Source organism: Lathyrus oleraceus, chromosome 7 (genome assembly GCF_024323335.1).
Source record: "Lathyrus oleraceus cultivar Zhongwan6 chromosome 7, CAAS_Psat_ZW6_1.0, whole genome shotgun sequence".
Taxonomy (NCBI): Eukaryota; Viridiplantae; Streptophyta; class Magnoliopsida; order Fabales; family Fabaceae; genus Lathyrus; species Lathyrus oleraceus.
In genome coordinates this window covers 486,848,060-486,869,143 of record NC_066585.1, presented here as the reverse complement: position 1 = coordinate 486,869,143, position 21,084 = coordinate 486,848,060, and the positions used below count along the sequence as shown (strand labels likewise).

Here is a 21,084-nt window from a genome sequence, read left to right as displayed (position 1 = left end):
TTTCACTAAGTGTTCACTCTTTCTTCGAGCATGTCCAATATTTTTATCCATATACATGTTTCTCAATTAAAGTCATTGTACCCAGCTAAAAAAAGCTCTCACTACCTAATTCTCCTCCGATGTAACACAGCTTTTTAAACCAATATACTTTGCTAATTTACGTACCAATATTTTAAAAATGTCATCAATGTTGAGATAGACATTCATTAAAGTTTTATGGAAAATGAAGAAGATAAAATTAAGTCAATGAGTAATCCAACGATTTTACACGATTTTCCTACGACCTAAGGAATACGATTTTACATAAAAACGTTTTTATCTACGACTTAACACAAAACACTGACTTGAAAATGTATAAATATAAAATTTAAATTTTAAATTTCGATTTTAACAATTTTAAATAAAATGATTCAATCAAATTGATCACCCTCTGACTCCTAAAAATAATCAACTCAATAATCACATAACCCTCTAATTAAAATCAAACTACGTTGCACAAATTTGCGCAGGATTTCACATAAGTGTTTAACCATTATTTAAATATAGAGCATGACTATTCTCTTAATTGGATCACGTCTATCTATCTATGAACAAATTAAATTTTATAGAAGAAAAAAAACACTTTATTTAAGATGCCATGAGTCCGTTTGTTTTGGCTTTTTTTAAAAATGATTTTTATAGTGTTATATATTTTAGTGTAACAAAAATTTACAAAGAAACTTTTCATAAAAGTTTCAAATGAAAATTTTGTTTGAATAGTTATTCTTAAAATGTTATTTTTGGTACTTTATCATTTTATCGAAACTTTATTTGGATATCAAAATTTCAAAAAATCACTTAATTTTGAAGCTATTTCAAATAGCTTTTTCTAAAAATCATTTTTGAGATACAATTTTTTTTAAAAATTGTGATTTTGGCTATGTTTTGATCTTCAATAATGTATATGTTATACAATGAACAATTCAATCTTTTAATATATAAAAAATAAATTTAGAAAAACTTGTAATATTTTGAAAAATATTTTTGTAAAATCCACTTTCAAAAATATAAAACAAAATCTATTTTTCTAAAGCTAAACAAACTGACCCCATATCATAACAATTTAAATCATTTTAACCCAATGATTTCAAAATAAATTTATACTTCACGTGATCTACTAGTAATATCTTTTTTAATTAATAACCATTTTTTCAAAAAAAGTACCAAAATAACGAAATTTGTGAGAGGAGGCGCCAATGCATCTGAAGCCTGATGTTGCTTGTGAAAAGAAAATTTAATTTTGCAGCCAACAAGAATCAAACACACAACATTTTGTGCAAGAGTCAAAGATGTTACCATTGAACCATAACCCCTTCATGTTAATTTATTTTATCATATATTTAATATAACATGTATAATTACAGTAGATTAATAAATTACTAAACCGTAGTTGAATTTGTTTTCACTTAATTTTAAAATAATGTATAATTACAGTAGATTAATTTGTTTCATCTCTATATATTTGTCTTAATTATTCTCACTTAGAACTTTTATACCTATTTAAAAATTTTAAATAAACTAAATATAAATTTAATTTTGTTTTATCATTGTTTTAAAATATATAAGTTAAGAATATTATTTAACATTTGCATTTTAATTTCTTAAAAGTACAATCGCAATTTTATATTATAACATTAAATATAAAATATAGATAATATCCATTCGACATATCAAATATGAACGTAGATAGTTAAAATATTTATGTTTATTTAAAATTTATTATAATAAAATTAAATAAAATATATATATTTTATTTTATAAAAAGAATTGTTTAATAAAAAGGAGTATTGTATAAAAGAATATTTTAATTTTATAAAAATAAACATTAAATAAAATAATGGATGAAACATACACATTAAATAAAATAATGGATGAAACATAATTAATGAAAATATTTAATTTTATTTTACACTATCTTAGGAAATAAAAAAGAGTAACATTTTAGAGTAAACAAAAAGACAAAGTTATAATAACACATGATGTTATAAGCATAAAAGAGTGACATTGACCTTTATGGGAAGTCTTTGAAAAAGGAAAAAGAGCAACATACAGTTAGAAAGTCCTACCAAACCAAACATAGTATTTCTAATTACCTTTGTATGACACCAACAAGTTAAAGTGACTTATTTTCTATGAATGCATTATCTACAGACTTGTTTCTTTAAAAGTATCCATAGCATATTTCCCCGGAGAAATTACCATATCATCTTTAGATTGGACCAACTCAATACCCAAAAAATATAGGAGTTTACCAAGCTCTTTCGTCTGAAATTTATTTGATAGATGTTATTCTCAAAATAATCTTTAGCTAGTGATGTTGGTTTGATCACACTCTTGGGGTTGAGAACCTTCCTAAGTTTGAACACAACCTCCAAAGATGTACCAATTGTATGCCCTGCAACATCAACACCTTCATTTGTAACCTCAACGACTGGCTCTCCCTATCAAATATGACCAAAAGAAATAGTGAAATCAAAACACAATACAACCCTTACCAGTATAATATAAAAAAGAAAATGCGAGAAACTGCTCAATATTTGTTATGGATTTGTGCAGTATTTACTACTTGTAACAAAACAATCACTTTGCATTTATTGTAAAAACCAAATGAAAAGAACAAATAGAAGAACATTACCTGTAATGACCTCAAGACTCATTTTGATATATTCATAACAAGAGCGTATATACCTTCCTACAAACACTACGACGATTAAGTTAGTTATCACTTCAAAATAATCTTGTGAAATAAAAAGAGTAACATTTTAGAGTAAACAAAAAGACAAAGTTATAACAACACATGATGTTATAAGCATAAAAGAGTGACATTGACCTTTATGGGAAGTCTTTGAAAAAGGAAAAAGAACAACAAACAGTTAGAAAATCCTACCAAACCAAACATAGTATTTCTAATTACCTTTGTATGGCACCAACAAGTTAAAGTGACTTACTTTCATGAATGCATTATCTACAAACTTGTTTCTTCAAAAGTATCCATAGCATATTTCCCCGCAGAAATTAACATATCATATTTAGATTGGACCAGCTCAATACCCAAAAAATATAGGAGTTTACCAAGGTCTTTCCTCTGAAATTTATTCGATAGATGTTATTCTCAAAATAATCTTCAGCTAGTGATGTTGGTTTGATCATACTGTTGGGGTTGAGAACCTTCCTAAGTTTGAACACGACCTCCAAAGATGTACCAATTGTATGCCCTGCAACATTAAGACCTTCATTTGTAACCTCAACGGCTGGCTCTCCCTATCAAATATGACCAAAAGAAACAGTGAAATCAAAACACGATACAACCCTTACCAGTATAATATAAAAAAGAAAATGCGAGAAACTGCGCAATATTTGTTATGGATTTGCGCAGTATTTACTACTTGTAACAAAACAATCACTTTGCATTTATTGTAAAAACCAAATGAAAAGAAGCAATAGAAGAACATTACCTGTAATGACCTAAAGAATCATTTTGATCTATTCATGATAAAAGCGTACATACCTTCCTACAAACACTCCGACGATTAAGTTAGTTATCACTTCAAAATAATCTTGGGAAATAAAAAGAGTAACATTTTAGAGTAAACAAAAAGACAAAGTTATAACAACACATGATGTTATACGCGTAAAAGAGTGACATTGACCTTTATGGGAAGTCTTTGAAAAAGTTAAAAGAACAACATACAGTTAGAAAGTCCTACCAAACCAAACATAGTATTTCTAATTACCTTTGTATGACACCAACAAGTTAAAGTGACTTATTTTCTATGAATGCATTATCTACATACTTGTTTCTTTAAAAGTATCCATAGCATATTTCCCCGGAGAAATTACCATATCATCTTTAGATTGGACCAGCTCAATACCAAAAAATATAGGAGTTTACCAAGGTCTTTCGTCTGAAATTTATTCGATAGACGTTATTCCCAAAATAATCTTTAGCTAGTGATGTTGGTTTGATCACACTCTTGGGGTTGAGAACCTTCATAAGTTTGAACACGACCTCCAAAGATGTACCAATTGTATGCCCTGCAACATCAACACCTTCATTTGTAACCTCAACGGCTAGCTCTCCCTATCAAATATGACCAAAAGAAACAATGAAATCAAAACACAATACAACCCTTACTAGTATAATATAAAAAAGAAAATGCGAGAAACTGCTCAATATTTGTTATGGATTTGTGCAGTATTTACTACTTGTAACAAAACAATCACTTTGCATTTATTGTAAAAAGAGTAACATTTTAGTGTAAACAAAAAGACAAAGTTATAACAACACATGATGTTATAAGCATAAAAGAGTGACATTGACTGTCGTACGGTGAACTGACTTTGTGTGTTTTTGCTTTGGAAAGCAAATGTCGCGGATAGCAAGAGACGCCACCGACTTTTCTTTTATCCCATAAGGAAAGGTGGAAAAGAACAGGAAAGACCTTAATTAGATTTTGGGTTCGGGAGGTACATTATACAAAGGGAAAGAGCGCAATGTTTGAATGCAACAAGGTCCATTGATTTATTGAATGTGAATATGCTTATAAAAATGACAAAACCTTTAACAAAATTTAATACATTAAAATAAGCAATAACAATTACTCCTGACTAAAGGAAATCAGGATAGTGTCTTCAGCCTTCCAATTATTGAGTCCGTCACCAATCGTTGGGAAAATCCAACTATCCAAGTCACAATCGTTATCAGCATCTTCCACAGCATTGACAGTCTCGTCATGGTTAGGCAGAGGGGCAGTGATGTCATTAGGAGTCTCCGGAGGATCAGAGGTAGCCGCCTGTATCTTTCCACTTCGAATGCCGCGTTCAACATGCTCACCTGTTAATATAAGTTCAGTGAAACCCGATGAGGAACTTCTCAATAGATGGCTGTAGAATGGGCCAGTCAGTGTGCTCATGAACATGTCCACTAATTCTCGATCAGTCATGGGGGGTATGACTCTGCCAGCCAAATCTCTCCATTTTTGAGCATATTCTTTGAAGCTTTCTTTAGATCCCATAGTCATATTCTGCAACTGTAGCCGAGTAGGCGCTAATTCAAAATTATACTGGTAATGCTTGTAGAAAGCTGTCGCTAAATCAGTCCAGGTGTGGATGTTAGAGCTCTCGAGCTGATAATACCACTCCAACTGTGTGCCAGACAGACTCTCTTGGAAGAAATGGATCCATAGCTTCCTATCAGTGGTATACGGCTGAATCTTTCTCACATAAGCTCTCAGATGCATCTGAGGACAAGATGCCCCATCGTATTTAGTGAACGTGGGGATCTTGAATTTGCGAGGAATGACCACATCAGAGACCAGACCCAAGCTTTCGAAATCCATACTGGGCGCCTTCTGACCCTCCATAGCTAGCATACGTTCTTCCAGCAACTTATACTTATCATCTTTTGGAGAGTACTGTTCATTTTCATAATCTTCATCGTCGTCCTCAGGGTTGAAGAGGTCAACATTCTCCTCTTCTGAATCACTCTCTGTCTCCTCTCTTTGATCCTTCGGAACTCTAATCTTGACTCCTGTAACCTGTCCTTTAAGCCTTCTTCCCGGGTTAATGTAACTCACAGCTTTCTTGTCTTTCTTCTTCTCGAGCAATAGAGCCTTCAGTTCCTCCTGCCCCTTGGATAAGTTCAAGATCATCTCCTGGAATTGAGCATTCTGAGCCTGGAGATCTTTGACAGTTTGTTCGAGGTCCATTTTTCTGTTTGCAATAGGAAGATCGTGAGAACATTGATCCCTTTAGAGTACCTGTTATGCAATGTTATGTTACGCTATGCAATGTATGTTATGCTATACAATGTATGAAATGTTTTCAATGTTTAGAGTCCTTGAAATGGTTAGTACAATGCCATGATGTTATGATGTTATGATGTTATGATGTTATGATGTTATGATGTCATGATGTTATGATGTTAAATAAGTAACAAGCATAAACAAGTCACACAACAATCATTCCTAGGTTTTAAGGCTTGCATGAGTTCCATAGGTAAGTACCTCCCCACTGAAGTTTGGTTGGTTCAACCTGTCCTAGAATAGTAACCGGGTTCTAGAAGGATCTCAAATCATTGACCTTCCTTTAAGTCCACTTCAGTGCAACACCAAGTGGTTGACCGAAGCTTCCCTAAAGTCCAATCTCAAAGAGTGTAGTATCGAGTCTCAACCAACCCCAGTCGGAACCGAAGTCGGTTATCTCACTACTTTCTAATGGCTAGGATGAGTCAATTAGGGTTCTAAAGGTCTGGTTAATGCTTTGATGACACCACGCGGACGCCAAATTTTTCCTCAAGTAAACATGAGGAACATCAGGACATCCAAAGTGTCGCGTTAACCGTAGCCATCATTTTAACCATTCCAGTATACTAGTCGCGATGATCTTTTGCTACTTACCTAAGGTACACTAGATCCGGGTGTAGGATCTTTCACTCAAGCATAAAATACCCAAGCAATCCCTTAAAAGTAAATCAGACAATTCAAATAAGTGATCTTGTTTTTTAAGGCAACCTCTCTTTTTTGTCCCCAGCAGAGTCGCCAGTTCTGTCGTACGGTGAACTGACTTTGTGTGTTTTTTCTTTGGAAAGCAAATGTCGCGGATAGCAAGAGTCGCCACCGACTTTTCTTTTATCCCATAAGGAAAGGTGGAAAAGAACAGGAAAGACCTTAATTAGATTTTGGGTTCGGGAGGTACATTATACAAAGGGAAGGTGTTAGCACCCTTTGTATCCATGGTTATCCATGGGCTCTTAATTGCTTGATCACTTATGTTTGTCTGAAAAAAAGTGTTTGTGAATTGCTTAAAAATGTTTTGAAAAGAGAGTTTAACTTTGTAATGATTCTTGTACGAATGTATACAAAGTATTTATCTCGTTTAATTTTGAAAGCGGTTTAGAAAAATATAACTTGGCAATGATTCTAGTACGAATGTATACCAAGTGGTGATTTTCTAGTAGTTGCAAAGTGTGAGGTATGAAAAAATGTTTTAGGTTGTGAGCCAGCAATTAAGAGTTATACCTACCCAAGGTCTTTATGGGCATTTCCTATCCTTATGAGGGTAAAACTGTCCTTACTATTGAGAAGTAAGTAGTGTTATCCTTTGGATGTAAAAGGGTCATCGTAGGGCCGTCGATTGGTCATTGAAGGCAACATCTGTAAGGATACCTTAGCATTCGAAGGGACAGTCATCATTTAACCGTAGGCTACAACGACGGGTCACCGAGGGACAAAATCATATATTTGCAGGCAACATCCGAGGGACGATGATTTATTTTATAGGGACATGATGATTTAATCGAAGGGTCTTTGCTAAGTGTATCCCCATATTCGCGGGACATGACCGTAATACCGTAATACCGTAAGGCAACAAAGAGAGGTCCAAGATCACATATTCAAAGGCAATATTTTACAATCAATTAGGTAGTTGTAATCAATTAGGTAATTAGGTCCACATTATAATCAATTGGGTAATTAGGGTGAATCTCCACAAGGGTATCCCACAAATAAAGTGGAATACCTAGCAAGCTACTTTCTCCGGGAGTATGTGAACCCTTACAAAATTCAGCAAACAGGTCAGAATACCAAATCAGGGTGCAATCGAGAATTACACCACAAAAGAAACACAGCGGTAGGAATGTCAGGCAAAATAACGCATGGTTAGAATAAAACAGATCAGATAAGCATAGAACAGAACAGAAAAATCAGCGACTGTCACGTTCGCCCCTGCCTCGCCTAGCGAAGGCTTAGCGAATACTCGCTACATGCTCGCTTAGCGATGTGCTAGCGAGCGGCTGCGGGTTCTGGTTTTGGTAACAGTACAATTCCAGAAAGCTCCAAACCCTATGGCATCCATTACAGAAATTACATGGTTAAACGTTCAAGATATTCATACATACTTAAATTCACATGCAAAAACTTAAGATATTTTATAAATTCAATCATAATGCCACATGCAAGTTAAGAACATAAAGCGGTAATAGTAATGCAAACCTGTTTGCAACTGAATTGCAACCTTGAATTGGCAAGTCACTCTTAGGGTTGGCGCCGGATTGAGTTGGGCGTAGGTAACCTTGGTGCAGATGAGTTTCCTTCAGGGTTTCCTTTAGGGTTGCTCTGAATTCTCTGGGTTAGCCTCCAGGGTTTGCTGTGTTGCTTCTGTTAGGGTTTCCTTGCTAGGGTTTCTGTCCGTCTGCCTCTGTCCCCTTTTTCTGAATGAAGCTCTGCTATTTATAATAATTTTTGTAACCTGATGGGCTCAGAATGAAGCCCAGAATTTTCTGGTATTCGCAAGCTTCGCTAGGCGAGTGGCGTAGCGAAGTGTTCGCCAGGCGAAGGATTTGCTCGCCTAGCGAGCATGCCAGTTTGAGTCATTTCCTCGGTTTGGCCACCTGTGAGCTGGGTCTTTGTTCCTTTAGGATCAAATGCCTTGAAAAATAAGTTGGAGTGCCTTGAAAAATGCTTGTAATATTAACAGGCAAATTTTGGGGTATGACATTGACCTTTATGGGAAGTCTTTGAAAAAGGAAAAAGAACAACATACAGTTAGAAAATCCTACCAAACCAAACATAGTATTTCTAATTACCTTTGTATGGCACCAACAAGTTAAAGTGACTTACTTTCTATGAATGTATTATCTACAGACTTGTTTCTCCAAAAGTATCCATAGCATATTTCCCCGGAGAAATTAACATATCATATTTAGCATGGACCAGCCCAATACCCAAAAAATATAGGAGTTTACCAAGGTCTTTCGTCTGAAATTTATTCGATAGATGTTATTCTCAAAATAATCTTCAGCTAGTGATGTTGGTTTGATCACAGTGTTGGGGTTGAGAACCTTCCTAAGTTTGAACACGACCTCCAAAGATGTACCAATTGTATGCCCTGCAGCATCAACACCTTCATTTGTAACCTCAACGGCTGGCTCTCCCTATCAAATATGACCAAAAGAAACAGTGAAATCAAAACACAATACAATCCTTACCAGTATAATATAAAAAAGAAAATGCGAGAAACTGCCCAATATTTGTTATGGATTTGTGCAGTATTTACTACTTGTAACAAAACAATCACTTTGCATTTATTGCAAAAACCAAATGAAAAGAAGCAATAAAAGAACATTATCTGTAATGACCTCAAGACTCATTTTGATCTATTCATGACAAGAGCGTACATACCTTCCTACAAACACTACGACGATTAAGTTAGTTATCACTTCAAAATAATCTTGTGAAATAAAAAGAGTAACATTTTAGAGTAAACAAAAAGACAAAGTTATAACAACACATGATGTTATAAGCATAAAAGAGTGACATTGACCTTTATGGGAAGTCTTTGAAAAAGGAAAAAGAATAACATACAGTTAGAAAATCCTACCAAACCAAACATAGAATTTCTAATTACCATTGTATTACACCAACAAGTTAAAGTGACTTATTTTCTATGAATGCATTATCTACAAACTTGTTTCTTTAAAAGTATCCATAGCATATTTCCCCAGAGAAATTACCATATCATCTTTAGATTGGACCAACTCAATACCCAAAAAATATAGGAGTTTACCAAGGTCTTTCGTCTGAAATTTATTCGATAGATGTTATTCTTTAAATAATCTTTAGCTAGTGATGTTGGTTTGATCACACTCTTGGGGTTGAGAACCTTCCTAAGTTTGAACACGACCTCCAAAGATGTACCAATTGTATGCCCTGCAACATCAACACCTTCATTTGTAACCTCAACGGCTGGCTCTCCCTATCAAATATGACCAAAAGAAACAGTGAAATCAAAACACAATACAACCCTTACCAATATAATATAAAAAAGAAAATGCGAGAAACTGCTCAATATTTGTTATGGATTTGTGCAGTATTTACTACTTGTAACAAAACAATCACTTTGCATTTATTGTAAAAACCAAATGAAAAGAAGCAATAGAAGAACATTACCTGTAATGACCTCAAGACTCATTTTGATCTATTCATCACAAGAGCGTATATACCTTCCTACAAACACTACGACGATTAAGTTATTATCACTTCAAAATAATCTTGTGAAATAAAAAGAGTAACATTTTAGAGTAAACAAAAAGACAAAGTTATAACAACACATGATGTTATAAGCATAAAAGAGTGACATTGACCTTTATGGGAAGTCTTTGAAAAAGGAAAAAGAACAACAAACAGTTAGAAAATCCTACCAAACCAAACATAGTATTTCTAATTACCTTTGTATGGCACCAACAAGTTAAAGTGGCTTACTTTCTATGAATGCATTATCTACAAACTTGTTTCTTCAAAAGTATCCATAACATATTTCCCCGCAGAAATTAACATATCATATTTAGATTGGACCAGCTCAATACCCAAAAAATATAGGAGTTTACCAAGGTCTTTCCTCTGAAATTTATTCGATAGATGTTATTCTCAAAATAATCTTCAGCTAGTGATGTTGGTTTGATCATACTGTTGGGGTTGAGAACCTTCCTAAGTTTGAACACGACCTCCAAAGATGTACCAATTGTATGCCCTGCAGCATCAACACCTTCATTTGTAACCTCAACGGCTGGCTCTCCCTATCAAATATGACCAAAAGAAACAGTGAAATCAAAACACGATACAACCCTTACCAGTATAATATAAAAAAGAAAATGCATTATCTACATACTTGTTTCTTCAAAAGTATCCATAGCATATTTCCACGGAGAAATTAACATATCATATTTAGCATGGTGATCGCGACTTTATGAGTCAAATGGGGTACTAACTGCAAGTGCACAGTTCTATCGCGTAGCTTTAAAAGATATCGATCCCACAGGGACTTATGAATCGATATACCGTTTTCTAAGGTTACTTCGTAAAGCTAAGGCGGATGATATTTTGATTGTTTCGGGGGAAAAGTTAAAACTAAAATAAGATCTAAACTAAATATCAATTAAGCGGATATCGGTATGTAGTTCGTCGTAATTAGGGAATCAAATCTTCATTGGTTTCTTGGTTTTAAAATAAATCTTTTCAGTAGACACTATTGATTAAAAGCCTTTTCTCAAACTCTCGCTCTGTTGAATAGACCATGACTTTAAATTAACGTAGCTGTCACTTATTAGTTAAGTCTAAAATCACCTTTTGAAAACAACAGAACCTATAGAAACTCTTTTTAAGGAAATAGTAATCGTTTAAACACCCTCGTCTCAAACTCTCGCTCTGTTGACTTAGATTATATAATTTAATTCAAATGCTTAACTCTCGTCCTCACATTTAACTTTTAAAAATATTTTTTGAAAAATATTAGAATTTAATTAACTCTAAATATTGCTTTCGCCCTGATCTAGAATTAAGGTCCAATTTACACTGTCCAGTTAAAAACTCAAACTCTCGTTCTATTGATTTTAACTTCTTTAGTTTTTTTTACTCTCGTACAAAAACCTTGGTATTAAACCTGTAAATTGAGACCATAAAAAGAGTGATTTTATTTTTAAGCGTAATTAAATCAACTTAGTTTTGATTCCTTCATTCCGCTTACTTTACATACCGATACCTAAATAAATTAGCCAGACATGCTAAACAGATCTAAACAATCATCATGCTTAAATAGAAACATCTCAGGCAAATAATGTAAATAAACAATAAAGCAGGGCATATATAAATTCAAACAATAATTAAAGAACCTGAGTAATTAATAACAGTCTTGAACACTCCACCACAGACCGGTTGGATTTGTTCTTGAATTCTTCAATCGGACAGGAAAATAAAAGTGAAGGAAAAAAACCTAGGGTCTAACGTAAGGTTAGATCCGGTAAAAGATACACAATAGTTTCCGGTGTAGAAACTATTGTGTGAAAAATTAATTAAGTGCTGAAAGATTGACTGGAAAAGAAAAATAGAAATTGCAAAGAAAAGTAAAAACTGTAAAAAATAATGCTGTAAAGTATGCTTGCACGGCTGGAAGAGAAAAAAGCACGAAGAAGAGAGAGCTGCAGGGTTTGTTCCTTGGCTCTATTTATATTATCCCAATTTGTAACGGTTTCCAAAACTCCTTCCGTAAAAGTGGTCTTCACGTTTCCAAGGGTCAAGCGTAACAATAGGCTTCAACGGGCCTCTGTTGCGCTTCTGAAGCCAAAAATATAGGAGAATGGTGTGACGTCCGTCACACCATGTGTTACGCTCGTAACACAAGGCAGCAGGGCGTGACGCTCGTCACAGGCTCAGCGCTAGTACTTTTGGGCTGGGCTTTGGTTTGGTGAAATTTGCTTCTCTTCATTTCTTTTTGCACCTCCTTTTCTTCCTTTTTCACTTGTGCTTCAAATAAGCTACCTGAGACAAATAAAAGGAAAAATACCAAGTAATATCGAATAAAATGGAATAAATTGAAGTGAATAATAATATAATTTAATTAAATCGAGTCCAAAAATGTGATATTATTTCATGTTATCAAACTCCCCCATACTTAGATCTTTGCTTGTCCTCAAGCAAGATAAAGTATAGAAATCGTTTTAAAAATTTGGCCAGATGAAATTTCAAAACACACATCAATTCGTACTAGGTTGCAGGTAAACCTTGTTTAGAAATAACTTGAGTCTAATCTTGACATCAAGAACTACCGTTACAACATCTGATAACCTTACCTCATGCAAACCAGTTTGAGTCATGCTATTATAACCAGCCTAGTTCTTTTACTCTTATTTCACCCGTTTTCATTCTAGCGAAATCACATTAAGCCCTTTATCGTTTTGCGCACATAGTGGAGTGACCGGTTAGTGATTCTGATCCCCTTTTTAGCTTGAAGCTCTGGTACATAAGTCGGATAACTTTGTTATTTAGTCCATTGCAAATTGCGGGGGATCGGACCATAGTCCGCCCTACCAAGTTCAGCACCAGATACCTGCTGAACCAACTCATAATGGATCTTTCGTATTATGCTTTCATATGATATGCAGCCTTTAGATTAAATGATCTGGTAAGGATCACCTAACTTAGTTAGTGCATTTCCTGATATATATATATTTTTTTATTTTGGGAATCATTCACTTATATTCATTGGCCCTCCACGTAGTTTGCTATTAAGATGGTGCTGACTTCTTGTATAAACTACTCGGGGTTACTATAAAGTTAAAAGTCCAGGGACTTGTATAACAGGTACCTTTCTGATCTAAACATGTTGAGGTTTGTTTAAAGCGTTGGGGCGGTAATAATTTTTGTCTTAATTTTTGTTTTCTCAAGTTTGATAAAATAAGCAACCTTTATATTTACTGAGTGTGTTGAATTTTTGTTATGGCTCATGAAAATTTGAAGGAATAGATAATAGAAATTTTCTCACACTAGGGACTTAATTTAGAATAAATATATATTACAATTTTTTTTTCAATAGATTCATAAGAAAAGGAAATAACAATGAAAAGGGAAAGATAACATACTTGAAAAGGGAAGATTTAAAGAACAAGGTTTTCCCCCCCACACTTAAATGAAACATTGTCCCCAATGTTTCAAAGAAAACAAAAGAAATACAAAAAGATAAAGAAACTAAAGTCAATTTTGCCTTCCGCCGCGTGTTCTTGGACCTGGTGATCTTTGACGTACTTCCAAATCATCAAACCTGCTGAGCAACTAAGCGAACCGCTGATCGGTTATTGCATTCCTCGCTTCCTGTTGTTGTTGCATCTGGCGCATCATCTGCATCACTTCGAGATTCTGCGCTTGCATACCATCGATAGCATCCATGATGTCGTCGTTGGTTGCTGGCCTTCTTCGTCGACGTCGTCGTGAGGATGGACCAGCTGCATTATCGGAAGGGTTGAGCGGGACTGATTGTTGGGCAGGAACCTGATCACCCTGCTCCATTTCGGCAAACTCGTCTGAAGGCGGGTTTGCTTGCGTAGGTTCGGTAGCTTCGGGAGCATTCAGATCATAGATGTGGCGGTTGGGATTGGTGACATCTGTTAGGGCAATGTTGGGTAGAACAACGCTTGGGACTTCCTGGTTGTTCACCATAAGGTAATACCCTCCGCCTACCCTGTTTTTGATTAGGCGGCTGGACCGACAATAGCTTATATCCATCAATAGGGGTGGGAGAGATTGTAAATTCTGAAGTCGATCCCCAAGATTTAAGCCAAGTGCTATGGTGGTGATTAATCCACCAATTACAAAAGGTTGACGACCTCTAGCACATAGGGTGCGAATATGATGAAATAGGAAGGAGGCAGCGTTTACCTGTGTATCTGCTGCAAAGACGCAGTGGAGGAAAAATAATTCCTTGGCGTTGACTTTGCTGTTGTTCGGTCGACCAAAAATAGTGTTTTGCAGGATGCGGATGAAGTACCGGATGGTTGGGTTATGTATATGTGAAGCAAGTAATACATCCCAGTTGTTGGTTTCCACTCCATAAATTTTTCTAAAGAGGTCGAAGGCGTTTATATGCCACTGGGAGTTCGGAGGTATTCTAGGGTGGACTTGACCTTCTACAGGGAATTGTAGCATGGTGCTCAATTGGTTTTGGGATAGGGAGTACTCGGTGTTGAACATGTGGAAGGTTGCGGTACCGGTTAAGTACCCGTCTTCACCGGTAGGAGTGTTGTACGAATAAGAACTTAAAAATTCTAAGGTGAGAGCGGGGTAGGTAGGTTGATTATGAGTGTAAAGAAAGGTTAAATCAGCAAGGCGGAGCATCCATTCTATACCTTGAAGTAATCCTAATTCTTGTAAACAATGTAAATCGGGATACCTGGTGGATTGGACGCCTCGCTGTTGGAAACGCTCAAACTGCTCCCTTTGATAATTTTCATCTTCGGATCGGAAGATGATATTTCCGAAATCTTGGTTTCCCGCCATACCGATAAGTGGTTTGAAAGAGGTAATAAGGAGAGAAGGGAAATGAAATTGATTTTATAGAATGGTTTGTGGTGTATGAAGAAAGGTATGGTGGGTATTTATAGGAAAAATTTTGGTAGTTGGAAAGGGAGTGGTTGAAAAGTAAATAAATGTGGGTAAATGTGAATAAATGGGGAAGGTAAAAAGGTGGGATGGTGTAACGGTCGTGTCCCAACGGTTAGTAACGTTCACATAGTCAGAAGGTGTCACGCTCGTGACAGGGATGTTACGGGCGTCACAGGCACTTGGTGTGACGACCGTAATGGATTGTGTGACGCTCGTCACACAGTCATTCTTGTAACGTACTTTGTTTTTATCATTATATATTATTGTTATTATTTTGTTATGCATATGTTTATTTTATTTTGCTATTGTGATACTTTTAAATTGCCTTGCATGCTATTCTACTTTCATAATATATATATCTTTAATAAGTCATGTAGGTGGCAACAGTAGAGAGCATTATTGATAGATATTTGCATAAGTCATAATAAAGTAAAATAAATCAATAGCTTCATAAAATAATCATAATGTAACATTGGAAGACAAAAGCAAACATGCGAAAGAAAAACAAATACTAAAATAATTTGAAACAAAATTAATGAATAACCTAAACTAAAACTAAGTAACTAAGAAAAACAACTTCTATCCATCTGCATGATCTCTGGCCGGAGGAGCAAAGGAGTTAACACGGTTTAGCAACTCGTGGAACTGATTTGTCATACTGTTCATGTATCCCAGAAATTCTTGTCCCATGTTAGCTAACTCTTCTCTGAGGGCGTCCTGTTCTGACATCAAAGCCTGAATGGTGGTGTTATAATTAGCTCTGGGCACATGATGTCTAAGATCGGGTATTGCCGATTCTTCGGTCGGGACAGGTTGAGGAGGAGGATCAATATCATAATAGCCAGACGGTGTCTGAGGGTCAGATTCAGCATAAGGGATCTGGTCGTCACAAATCTCATAGTCCTGGATGGATTCAGTAGATCTAGCAGGAGAGGGTGTTGCGTTCAGATTGTAGAGCCAGTTATGAACACTAGTCCTTGGACTAGGCAAGGTGAATAGGCAAAGAACTTGGTTGTTAATTATAAGCTCAAACTCTTCAGACCCTAGGTTTGCTATAAACATAGTGTTGAAGAGGAAGGGTATACTCATAGTCGCAATGCCACAAAAAGGGCTTAAGTCAAGCATAGGTTGACGTAATCCGATAGCATTACCAATCATGGTTATCAAGCCGCCTATTTGAATTGGTGCTCGTTCATCTTGGATAAGGCGGTCAAAATTTGCCAACATAAAAGTGGAACCGTTTACTGGACGGTTCTGGGAAGCACAAAATATGATGAAGAGTTCATCACGTGAAACTAAGGTACTGTTTGACTTCTTCCCAAATAAGGTGTGGGTCAGGATCTTATGGAAATAACGAAAGGCCGGGTTATGTATGTTTCCAGAAAGAAACTCAGGTTCCTCGGGATCGTCATTTCCAGTCAAGCTTCCCCAAAAGTGTTCAAGTTCTCTGTATTCAAAAAGTTCTTCTTGGCTCACTGTGAATGTATCAAGGGAGGCAGGGAAACCTAAAAGGTTGGTAAAGTCTTGAATATTAAATTGATACTCCATGTTGAACATTCTGAACTGAATGAAACCTCTGCTTATTCCTTTTCCATGGCTGGGTAGATAGATCAGAGAACTAAGGAATTCTAGAGTCAGTCTCCGATAAGTGACGAATTGTCTACGGATAGGAATGGTTTCCCACCCTATTTGACTCAACAAATACAAGACACTCTCTCTTAGTCCAAGGGCAGTCATTGCCCAGTCATCAACGTACAAACTAGGTAGCATTTCTCTCTCTGCTAGTTCCTCAAACTTTTGTTTCTGAGCTTTCCCTCTGAATTTGATACCCATACGATCAATTTGTCCCATCAGGTTAGTGTTAGCTAGAGAAAGGAGAAACAAGAGTTTTAGTCAGGATTTGGCCAAATGCCGAAAGAATAGAAGAAGAAAAATTAACATAGATTAAGAATGAATACTAAATAAAATTTAAAAGAATAATTAAGTAAGAAATGAAAATATAAATATTTGTGGGTTGTCTCCCACTAAGCGCTTTGTTTAATGTCGCAAGCTCGACAATAAACTATCAAATATAATCTATAAAATTTGGGGGCACTACGTCTAAGTGCAGGACTTGTGAATCTTCAATGTTCTCTGTATGATGATAATGTTTTAGACGCTGCCCGTTTACGATAAACGGTTCAATGGATTTTTCTTTAATTTCCACCGCTCCACTGGGGAAAACATTAGTAATTTGAAAAGGACCTGACCATCTAGATCGTAGTTTTCCCGGGAATAACTTTAGCCTAGAGTTGAATAACAGGACTGTATCGCCTTGTTCGAAGATTTTCCTTGATATGCGCTTGTCATGCCATTGTTTTGTTCTTTCTTTGTAGATTCTGGCATTCTCGTAAGCGTCTCGTCTGAGTTCCTCTAATTCGTTTATATCAAGGATTCGCTTTTCACCGGCGGCTTTATAGTTTAAATTTAGATTTTTAATAGCCCAGTAGGCCTTATGTTCCAATTCTACCGGGAGGTGGCAAGATTTTCCATAAATAAGCTTAAATGGGGTTGTCCCTATGGGAGTTTTGTAAGCAGTTCGATACGCCCATAAAGCTTCTGGTAATTTCAATGACCAGTCTTTCCTTGAGGTGGTGACTGTTTTTTCCAATATTTGTTTGATTTCTCTGTTAGACACTTCCACTTGCCCACTGGTTTGAGGGTGGTAAGGTGTCGCTACTCTATGCCTTACGCCATACTTAAACAGTAGTTTTTCGAGTACCTTGGATATGAAATGCGATCCACCATCACTGACTACTATTCTCGGGACACCAAATCTTGGAAATATTATATTCTTAAAGAGTCTAGTTACTACTCGTGTGTCGTTCGTTGGAGAAGCTATAACTTCAATCCATTTTGATACGTAGTCAACCGCTACGAGTATGTACTTGTTACCGAGAGAAGACGGAAAAGGTCCCATGAAGTCTATTCCCCACACGTCGAAAATCTCTACTTCCAAAATGCCCTTTTATGGCATCTCGTCACGTCTAGATATGTTTCCTGTGCGTTGACATCTGTCACATTTCTTGATAGCCGCATGCACATCCTTCCATATATTTGGCCAATAAAAACCGGCTTGTAGGATTTTGGAACAGGTTTTGGATGTACTTGCATGTCCACCATAAGGAGCGGAGTGACAGTGTTGGATTATATTTTCTACCTCTTCTTCAGGTATACACCGACGGAAAATACCGTCGGGGCCTCTTTTGAAAAGTAAAGGGTCATCCCAGTAATAGTGTTTTATGTCATAGAAGAATGGTTTCTTTTGCTGGTAGGATAAAGTAGGTGGAACTCTTCCGGCAGCTAAATAATTGACGAGATCAGCGTACCATGGTGTAACACATATAGCTAAGGTGGTTTCTACCTGTTTATCAGCTTTATTTTCTTCCAAAGTAGCTATAAGTTTATCGTACGAGAAATCATCGTTGATTGATGTTGTTTCCAGTTCCAGGTTTTCAAGTCTAGAGAGGTGATCTGCTACTATGTTTTCAGTTCCTTTTTTATCTTTGATTTCCAAATCGAACTCTTGTAGCAACAGGATCCACCTTAGGAGTCTAGGTTTAGCATCCTTTTTTGTTAAGAGGTACTTGATAGCAGCGTGGTCGGTGTAAATGATTATTTTGGCTCCGACCAAGTAAGAACGAAATTTATCTAGTGCAAACACTACTGCTAATAGTTCTTTCTCGGTTGTGGCGTAATTCATTTGTGATTCATCTAGAGTTCTACTTGCGTAATATATGACGTGAAGCATTTTATCCTTTCGTTGTCCTAAAACAGCGCCCACGGCGTAATCACTGGCATCACACATTATTTCGAATGGCTCATTCCAATCTGGTGTCTGCATTATGGGCGCGGAGATCAATGCTTGTTTAAGCGTCTGGAATGCTTCTAAACATTTGTTGTCGAAGATGAATTCAACATCTTTCATCAATAGTCCGGTCAAAGGTTTAGTTATTTTTGAGAAGTCTTTAATGAATCGACGGTAAAAACCGGCATGTCCTAAGAAGCTTCGTACTTCTCTTACAGTTTTTGGAGGTTGAAGGTTTTCGATTACCTCTATTTTGGCTTTGTCTACTTCAATTCCTCTATTTGAGATGATATGTCCTAAAACAATTCCTTCTTGTACCATAAAGTGACATTTTTCCCAATTAAGTACTAGGTTTACTTTTACACATCGTTCTAGAACTCTTTCTAGGTTTTCAAGACATTCTTCAAAGCTTTGCCCGCATACGGAAAAGTCATCCATAAATACTTCCATGATATTTTCGAGAAAATCGGCGAATATTGCCATCATGCATCTTTGGAAGGTTGCGGGAGCATTGCACAAGCCAAACGACATTCGTCTATAAGCGAAAGTGCCAAAAGGACACGTGAATGTTGTCTTTTCTTGGTCATCAGGATGAATTGGTATTTGAAAGAAGCCTGAGTAACCGTCTAGATAGCAGAAATGAGAATGTTTTGCTAATCGTTCTAACATCTGGTCAATGAATGGTAAAGGGAAATGATCTTTTCGGGTTGCTTTGTTTAGTTTCCTATAGTCAATGCACATTCTCCATCCCGATTCGATTCGTTTGGTTATAATTTCCCCTTTTTCATTTTCAATAACTGTTATACCTCCTTTCTTCGGTACTACGTGTACAGGACTAACCCATTTGCTATCAGATATAGGATATATGATACCTGCCTCTAATAACTTGGTTACTTCCTTCTTCACTACCTCACTCAGGATCGGGTTCAGTCTCCTCTGATGTTCCCTAGAAGTTTTACAGTCTTCTTCTAGCATGATGCGGTGCATACAAATAGAAGGACTTATTCCTTTAAGGTCGGTGATGTTGTATCCTAGTGCGGTTGGATATTTTCTTAAGATATGCAGGAGTTTTTCGGTTTCGAGTTTTCCTAGGTCTGCATTAACTATCACTGGTCGTTCAAGTTCTAAGTCTAGGAATCCATATCTCAGATTTTTGGGAAGTGTTTTCAGGTCTAGGGTTGGTTTCTTAAGGTATTGCGTAGGATCCGGTGTTATTGCTAAACATTGGTTGAGTTTGTCTTCTACAAGATAGTCAGACGATTTGTCCTTTTCTAACTCTGTTTCTTTTATGCATTCATCGATGATATCCATGAAGTAACATGTATCTTCTATTGCAGGTGCTTTCAAAAATTGGGAAAGAATGAACTCAATTTTCTCTTCTCCTACTTCGAAAGTGAGTCGTCCTCGTTTTACATCGATGATCGCACCGACAGTTGCTAAGAATGGTCTTCCCAATATAATGGGTGTAACTTCATCTTCTCTAATGTCCATAATTATAAAATCGGTTGGGATGTAGAATTGACCTATGTGCACGGGAACGTTTTCAAGAATTCCTACAGGATATCTAACAGAACGATCTGCTAGTTGCACAGACATTTTAGTTGGTCTTAATTCTCCCATTTCAAGTTTCTTGCATATGGATAAGGGCATAACACTAATACCGGCTCCTAAATCGCATAAGGCTTTATCTATGACAAATTTTCCTATGTGACAGGGTATAGAGAAACTACTTGGATCTTTAAGTTTAGGAGGCATATTCTGGATTATAGCGCTACATTCAACAGTGAGTGTAACCGTTTCGCTATCTTCAAGTTTCCTTTTATTAGAAAGAATTTCTTTTAAGAACTTAGCATATGAGGGCATCTGCGTAATAGCTTCTGTAAATGGAATTGTGACGTTTAACTGTTTCAGTAGGTCAACAATTTTTTTAAATTGGCCCGCATCTTTGGTTTTAATAAGCCTTTGAGGGTAAGGGATAAGTGGTTTATAAGGTGGTGGAGGTACATAAGGTTCTTTCTTTTCTACGGTTTCCTTATTACTCTCTTCCTTTTCCTTAGGTGTACTTTCTTCCTCAATTGACTTCTTAGAGTTTTGGTTTTCATTTCTTGGATCTACTGGTCCCTCCACTTTCGTTCCACTTCTTAGTATGATTGCATGAGCGTGGCTTTTCGGGTTAGGTTGGGGATGTCCAGGAAATGCACCAGTTGGGGCAGCAGTAGGCGCTTGTTGTTGAGCTACTTGTGATATTTGTGTTTCCAGCATTTTGTTATG

The 21,084-nt window shown here is 36.3% G+C and overlaps 1 long non-coding RNA gene across 3 annotated transcripts in view; it reads right to left on the bottom strand.

The window, feature by feature from the left end:
• Positions 1 to 2,296: 2,296 nt before the first annotated feature.
• LOC127106050 (uncharacterized) overlaps positions 2,297 to 21,084 on the bottom strand; it is a 43,522-nt gene continuing 24,734 nt past the window's right edge. The window contains exon 3 of one of the 3 annotated variants that reach the window (XR_007795263.1): positions 2,297 to 2,480. This is a non-coding gene — a long non-coding RNA (uncharacterized LOC127106050). Of the gene's footprint in view, positions 2,481 to 8,768; positions 8,972 to 10,478; positions 10,613 to 21,084 lie in introns of those variants that run through there. The other 2 variants (XR_007795264.1, XR_007795265.1) reach the window with 2 other exon arrangements.